This window comes from Giraffa tippelskirchi, chromosome X, assembly GCF_054371585.1.
Source record: "Giraffa tippelskirchi isolate mGirTip1 chromosome X, T2T-mGirTip1v1.2.pri, whole genome shotgun sequence".
Lineage (NCBI taxonomy): Eukaryota > Metazoa > Chordata > Mammalia > Artiodactyla > Giraffidae > Giraffa > Giraffa tippelskirchi.
In genome coordinates, this window is record NC_137289.1 from 98,031,942 (window position 1) to 98,039,631 (window position 7,690).

Genomic DNA, 7,690 nt, shown 5'->3' on the forward strand with positions numbered 1-7,690 from the left:
GGATAGGAATCTCTGGAGCCTGTTTAAATATTTTATTTTAGAAAACTGGCACCTTGTTTAGGTTTAGCATACAAATTCTGGCCTCCTAAATAAATATAATTTTCAGAGCCTTTAAAGTGCTAATTGCCTGATTGGTTTATCTGGTGCTGCTGTGGCTCCAACTGTTTGCTGGTGGTACCTGAGAGGCAGAAAAAAACTAAAGTTCATATTCAGATTTTAAAATTCTTTATCTAATGTCTTTTTTCTGTTCCAGGATCCCATCCAGCCTACCATATTGCATTTAGTTGTCAGGTCACTTTAGGCTCCTCTTGGCTGTGATGTTTTATCGGATTTTCCTTGTTTTGGATGACCTTTCCAGTTTAGAGGGTTGCAGGTAAGATATTTTGTAGCATATCACTCATTTGGGATTTGTCTGTTGTTTTTCGCATGATTAGACTGGTGATATGATTTATGGGGCAAAAACCAAAGAGGTAAAATGCCATTTTCATTGAATCACATCGAGTACATAATATCAAAATAATTTTTGAGTGTTGAAGCTGATCCTAATCACCTGGCTGAAATAGTGTTTTTCAAGTTTCTCCAGTGTAAAGTGACTCTTATTACCCCTTTTCACATTTTACTGTTTGAAGGAAGTCATAAGAACAAATGGCACTTAACTGGTGTAGAGTTAATCATATTTCTATCAGGGCAGAGCATATATTTATATATATATATATATAATATAATATATATTTATATTTATATAAATTATTTGGAATTCTTCTGCATGAAATACTTACCTCTACTTCCTTATTAATTAATATCAGTGAATTTTTTAAAAATAGACCTAAATGACAATATTTTTCATTTCTTTTTCTTTTGTTTCGTTTTTGTTTGTTCCTTAAATCATTCCTTTTTTTTTTTTCATAGTGAAAACTTTTATATTTGGAATTAGCCAGGTGGACTCAGTTTAGATGATCACGGTTTTGTTGGCAACATCCAAAGCATCATAGTCAGGAGCCAGTCTAACATATGCCTTCTTCTCTCCATCAGGCCTAATCAGAGTATTGACCTTAGCCACGTCAATGTCATAGAGCTTCTTCACAGCCTGTTTAATTTGGTGCTTGTTGGCCTTGACATCCACAGTGAATACCAGTGTGTTGTTGTCTTCTGTTTTCTTCATGGCTGACTCAGTGGTGAGGGGGAATTTGATGGCATAGTGGTCAAGTTTGTTTCTCCTAGAGCCGCTCTTCCGAGGATATTTGGGCTGCCTCCTGAGCCGCAGTGTTTTGGGCCGCCGGAAGGTGGGTGACGTCTGGATCTTCTTTTTCTTGTGGCTGTGGACACCTTTCAACACTGCTTTCTTGGCCTTCAAAGCCTTTGCTTTGGCTTCAGCTTTAGGAGGGGCAGGGGCTTCCTTCTTCGCCTTCGGCACCATCTTCATGAAAAGGCAATCAATCCATTTTTGGTCATTGGAAACACTTCCAGTCGGCTCCTAAGTCCCTTTGGAGCCATATATTCCCATTATATAGGGTTTCTTTTTGGACAGTTCTTTGCTTTCTGACTCATCTTGCACATTTTCAAATTGTTTATGTTCTAGTCTCATCATCCAAATTTTCAGGCTCCTGGAATCAGTCAGTTCTCCAAGGAACACTATTTCCTTTTTTTAGGAAGTGATATTAGATATCAGTATCTATGCAACAGGTGTCATCATTGCTGGCAGGATGAAGTGGCTTGTAATCCTTCTCAGCTTATAAAACTAATAAATTTATGTGTGTATATTAACTCATGTATATGCACATGCCCATGAATATGTCTATATGTAAGCATTAATCTCTACATTAATTTGAATTCATACTAATGTCTCCAACTCTAATCTATTATTGAATGGATCATTCTTGCCTCTGCCCCTTTATTATCTGTAATCTCCCACTCCAGCAGTAAGATACCTGCCCCTCACCATCCACAATCCTTTTACTGAATTGTCCAGTTTCACTAAAAACACATAACAGTATCATTTTTAACCTATACAACCATAGGCATAAAACTTGTCCACTAGAGTATACTGCATATGTAAATTTTCTTTTCTCTTTAGATTTTCAGACTTCTTTCATTTCCTCTAATACTTATATCAGCACCATTTCCCTCTCCCCCTTAAGTGTAGTTCTTCTATATATTTGAATTATGATTAAATTATATTTTTACACTCTGCATTCCATGCTGATATCCCTTGATATCCTTAATAATATGTTTAAATTTTGCCCAATTAAGTTTCAATTTTTGTGCTAGAAATTACTATGGAATTTGACAAATGCATAGTGTCATGTAACCGTCATTTTATTATCACATGTAGTAGTATCACTGTGGGCTTCCCTGGTGGCTCAGATGTAAAGAATCCACCTGCAGTGCACTAGACCCGGGTTCAATCCCTGGGTCTGGAAGATCCCCTAGAGGAGGGCATGGCAACCCACTCCAGTATTCTTGCCTGGAGAATTCCATGGACAGAGGAGACTGGCGGGCTACATTCCATGGGGTTGCAAAGAGTTGGACACAACTGCATGACTAACACAATAGTATCACTGCACTAAAATATAAAATTAGAAATAAAGAAAATTAGAAAATACTTTGAGGGGGACACAATCAAGATGGTGGGATAGAAGGCTCCTATATTTCCCTCTTTTCATGGACATACTGAATATACCTACACATAGATCAATTCCCTCTGTGAGAAGTCCAGAAACTAGTTAGGTGACTCCTACACATTGAGTGACTGAAAATACTCATATAGAAATAGGTATGAAAGATTGAGACATACTCTCACCATAAACTCCACCTCAGCACAGCATCTTACAATTGGAAGGGAAGCTCCAATTTCCAGTTTCTCCCTGAGGAGCAGAGGAGTTGGACCACACAGCATCCCAACAAATGTTGTGATCTGAGGGATGGGCATGGAAATCACCTTGTTTTGAGACACAGCAGAGCTTGGCATTCATGAGTCCCACAGGACCATAGTAACAGACAGTTTTTAAGTAGGGACTTGAGCATTTCCGAGCATATCCCTGCAGCCCCAACCACATCAGGGCTCAGTGCAGAGAGAGCAGGCAAAAACGTCCATCTCTCACTTTCTCCCTGGAAGAGATTGGATTGCATCCTTTCCCAGCTAGTACCTGAGGACCTGGCTTCTAATCAGACTGCAAGTGAGAGCTGACTAGGATCCTCCTAAAAGAGCTGGTGGGCAGGTCCCCCACCTCCTCCCTCTGGCTCATTCACAGTAAAACCAAGCCTCTGGTAACTCCCAGGAAGGAACCTGTCTGCACATGTAGCACCCCACCTGTTATAGAAACCACCTGAGGGACTGGCTCTCAAATCACCTAGCTGGGGGAGCTGACAAGGATTTGCATTCAGGGGTTTACCAGGACCACCCAAAACAAAGAGGCAGCGCTACATGGGCACACAGGCACCACCCCTCCCCACTGCAGCACCTCTTCCCTCTGGCCCAGCAGAGAAGGCACAAACACTCAGCTCTGTTTTTCCCTGATATGGGCTAGACTACATGTCTAATGTCCTGGCCTTCCCAGCTGTACCCCGATGGTCAGCTTTTTAATTACCTTGCACTAGGCATCTGAAAGGGCAAAACTGTTAAAACTAGTAGACAAATTCAGTAAAGTTGTAGGATTCAAACTCAGCATACAAAAATCAGTTGTATTTCTATACACTAACAATGAACTATCATAGAAATTAACAATCCCATTTAACATATCATCAAAAACAGAAAAATACTCAGGAATAAATGTATACAGGAGTTAAAACAATCTGTGTACTAAAATATATAAAACATTTATTTATTTATTATTTTTAATTGAAGTATACTTGATTTATAATATTTCAGGTGTACAGCAAAGTGATTCAGTTATACACACACACACACACACATATTCTTTTTCAGATTCTTTCCCATTGTAGGTTATTACAATAGTTCCCTGTGCTATATAGTAAGTCCCTGAGTCCCTGTTGTTTATCTATTTTATATATAGTTTGTGCGTGCTAAGTCACTTCAGTCGTGTTCAACTCTTTGCAACCCTATGGACTGTAGACTGCCAGGCTCCTCTATCCATGGGATCCTCCAGGCAAGAATACTGGAGTGGCTTGCCATGCCCTCCTCCCGGGGTTCTTCCTAACCCAAGGATTGAACCTGCATCTCTTATGTCTCCTGCGATCAAATTGCCAACATCCGCTGGATCATCGAAAAAGCAAGAGAGTTCCAGGAAAACATCTATTTCTGCTTTATTGACTATGCCAAAGCCTTTGTGTGGATCACAACAAACTGTGGAAATTCTTAAAGAGATGGAAATACCAGACCACCTCACCTGCCTCTTGAGAAATCTGTATGCAGGTCAAGAAGCAACAGTTAGAACTAGACATGGAACAACAGATTGGTCCCAAATAGGAAAAGGAGTATGTCAAGGCTGTATATTGTCACCCTGCTTATTTAACTTCTATGCAGAGTACATCATGAGAAACGCTGGGCTGGAGGAAGCACAAGCTGGAATCAAGATTGCCGGGAGAAATATCAATAACCTCAGATACGCAGATGACACCACCCTTATGGCAGAAAGTGAAGAAGAACTAAAGAGCCTCTTGATGAAAGTGAAAGAGGAGAGTGAAAAAGTTGGCTTAAAGCTCAACATGCAGAAAACTAAGATCATGGCATGTGGTCCCATCACCTCATGGCAAATAGATGGGGAAACAGTGACAGACTTTATTTTGGGGGACTCCAAAATCACTGCAGATAGTGACTGCACCCATGAAATTAAAAGACGCTTACTCCTTGGGAAAAAAGTTATGACCCAGCTAGACAGCATATTAAAACGCAGAGACATTATTTTGCCAACAAAGGTCCGTCTAGTCAAGGCTATGGTTTTTCCAGTGGTCATGTATGGATGTGAGAGTTGGACTATAAAGAAAGCTGAGCACTGAAGAATTGATGCTTTTGAACTGTGGTGTTGGAGAAGACTCTTTAGGGTCTCTCGGACTGCAAGGAGTTCCAACCAGTCTATCCTAAAGGAAATCAGTCCTGAGTGTTCATTGGTAGGACTGATGTTGAAGCTGAAGCTCCAGTACTTTGGACACCTGATGCGAAGAGGTGATTCATTTGAAAAGACCTTGATGCCTGGAAAGTTTGAGGGCAGGAGGAGAAGGGGACAACAGAGGATGAGATGGTTGGATGGCATCGCCAGCCCAATGGATATGAGTTTGAATAAGCTCCGGGAGTTGGTGATGGACAGGGAGGCCTGGTGTGCCGCAGTCCATGGGGTCATGAAGAATCGGACAGGACTGAGTGACTGAACTGAACTGAACTGATAGAAGTGTATTTGATTATGTCCCTCAGCTTGACAGTCACACCTCAGGAGTCAGGTAGAGCAGCCAGAAAAAATCTCCAAGCATCTGTCCTCTCTGCTCCCCTCCCCACAACATACACTATCTCTGGACAAATAGCCATCCTCCACCCCTGGTGTTGAAAAAAAAATCGACTGCAGAGTGTGGCAGGTGACCATCCCAAGCCTGAAAGTGCAGAGACACCATCGAAAATGTTGCCCCCTCCTTCCCACTATCCTCAATTCAAAGAACTTTCATTGTCCCTCTAAGAAGTTGGTAGGTCTAGCTTTCTCTGTATTCCTTTGGTTACCTCAAACTTCTTATATAGCTAAAGTAAAGGAAGGATAGGCAGAATTGAAGGAATCAAGGAGGCACAGATGAAATTCAGTGGAAAAGATATGGATTATTACAGTGGTTAAGTGCATAGGATTTGGTTTCACACTGGCTTTAGCATCTTGCCTTGCCACTGAGATACAGTGTGGCTTTAGGCACTTAACATCTCCAAGCCTCTGCTTTTTCATTTGCAGAATGGAGATAGTAAGATTAAATTACCATTGCGTACATGCTAAGTCACTTCAGTCGTGTCTGACTCTTTGCGACCCTATGGACTGTGGCCTGCCAGGTGCCTCTGTCCATGGGATTCTCCAGGCAAGAATACTGGAGTGGGTTGCCATGTCCTTCTCCAGATAACCATTAGATTGTTGTAAATATTAAATATCATAAGGTACATAAAGCATTTAACGCAATGCCTGGCACCAGAGTAAACACTTAATAAAATGTTGAAATTTTAAGTTTGGCAAATTCTTTTATTCTAATCACCCTTCACTAAACTTATGAAACCCCTAAAATGTGCCTGTTCTCCCTCCTCCACAACCATATGTCTTGAAAGAAATGGGTCTGTTGTCATTATTACACCTACTTCTTACCTCTTAGCTCACATCTTTCACTCCGTCATTCCCTACAATAACTCTCACTACTTAATATAATCAGTCACCTCTGGGTTGTTAAGACAGTGAAAATTTTCCAATCTTCATTCAATTCCTTGTCTTTCCTCCCTCCTCTGATACCGTGGACCATTCTTTCCTCCTTAAAAACAATCTTTTCTTTTGATTTTAGTGTCTCTGATTTCCTGATATCCTTCTTACCTTTCTGGCCATTTATCTATCTGCTTTATAAGGTCACCCTCCTCCACTTAGCCATTAAATGTTTGAGTTTTGGGGGGCTTGGCTCTAAGGACTTTAATTGTCATTCCAAGCCCTCCCTAAGGTAATGCCAATCATACCCTCATCTTTAATCACCATCTATAAGCTACAAAGGACATTTATTTCTCATCCCACACTGCCAACAGACCACCAGACTAGAATAACCAACTTTCTATTTAATATACTAACTGAGTGTCTCAAAGGCACCTCAAACTCTACAAGACCACATGCGCTCTTCCTCCTAAGTTTGGTTTCCTTACAGGTGGTTTCCTCACCACTTTCAGTGTTATCATCTCACAGTCTATGATTTACATACATCAGAAACCTAGGCATCACCTTTGTCACCCTTTTTGCCCTTGCATTTCACATTAGGCTATACATTGCCAAGTCCTATACAGTTTATTCCTAAATATTTATCAAAGCTGTCCATGTTTTTCTACCTCCACTACACCATTCTTGTCCAAGTTCTCATCATGTCATTCTTTCACTATTTGAACTGCTTCCTAACTGCCACTATTCACATTGACACTGGATTCCTTCCAGTCCATATTTTTGGATTGGATATCCAAAATATCCAAATGATATTTTCAAAACAAACATTAGAGCATGTCACATACAGACCCTATTCACTCTACTTGGTTAAAACTCTGTAAAATCTTCCTAGCTCTTAGGAGGAAAACCAAAATATTTAACATGGTCTGAAAATGGTCTGAGCTATCTCTAAAGGCCAGGAATAAGTGGGATAAAACAGGCACCTAGAACACAAAATATAAAGGAATGCTCAAACTCAGAGTACTCCAAGTATAGGTTAGGGTACCTCTTTTAACTTTGCACTGATATTATCTCACCATAGTCCTAGCCCTGTCATTCTTACCTAATCACCATAGTCAAAATAATAACAGTTAACATTCACTGAATGTCATCTATAATTGGTTTTCATGGTCCTGTGTGTCTTACAGGCATTAGATCACTGAATTCTCATAAAAATCCTATAAGGGAGTTTTTAATCATGTGTCTAATACAGGTAAGGCACAGAGGGGTTCAGTAACTTACTGCCTGTTACACACTTAATGAGAAAGCTGAGGGCCAAATGCAAGGAGTCCTATTAAACAAACCACTATACTCAGCCATTA

At 40.4% G+C, this 7,690-nt stretch overlaps 1 pseudogene; it reads right to left on the reverse strand.

Annotated features, from left to right (window-relative positions):
* Positions 1-949: 949 nt before the first annotated feature.
* On the reverse strand, positions 950-1,423 carry LOC145537133 (large ribosomal subunit protein uL23 pseudogene; annotated as a pseudogene).
* Positions 1,424-7,690: the final 6,267 nt, after the last annotated feature.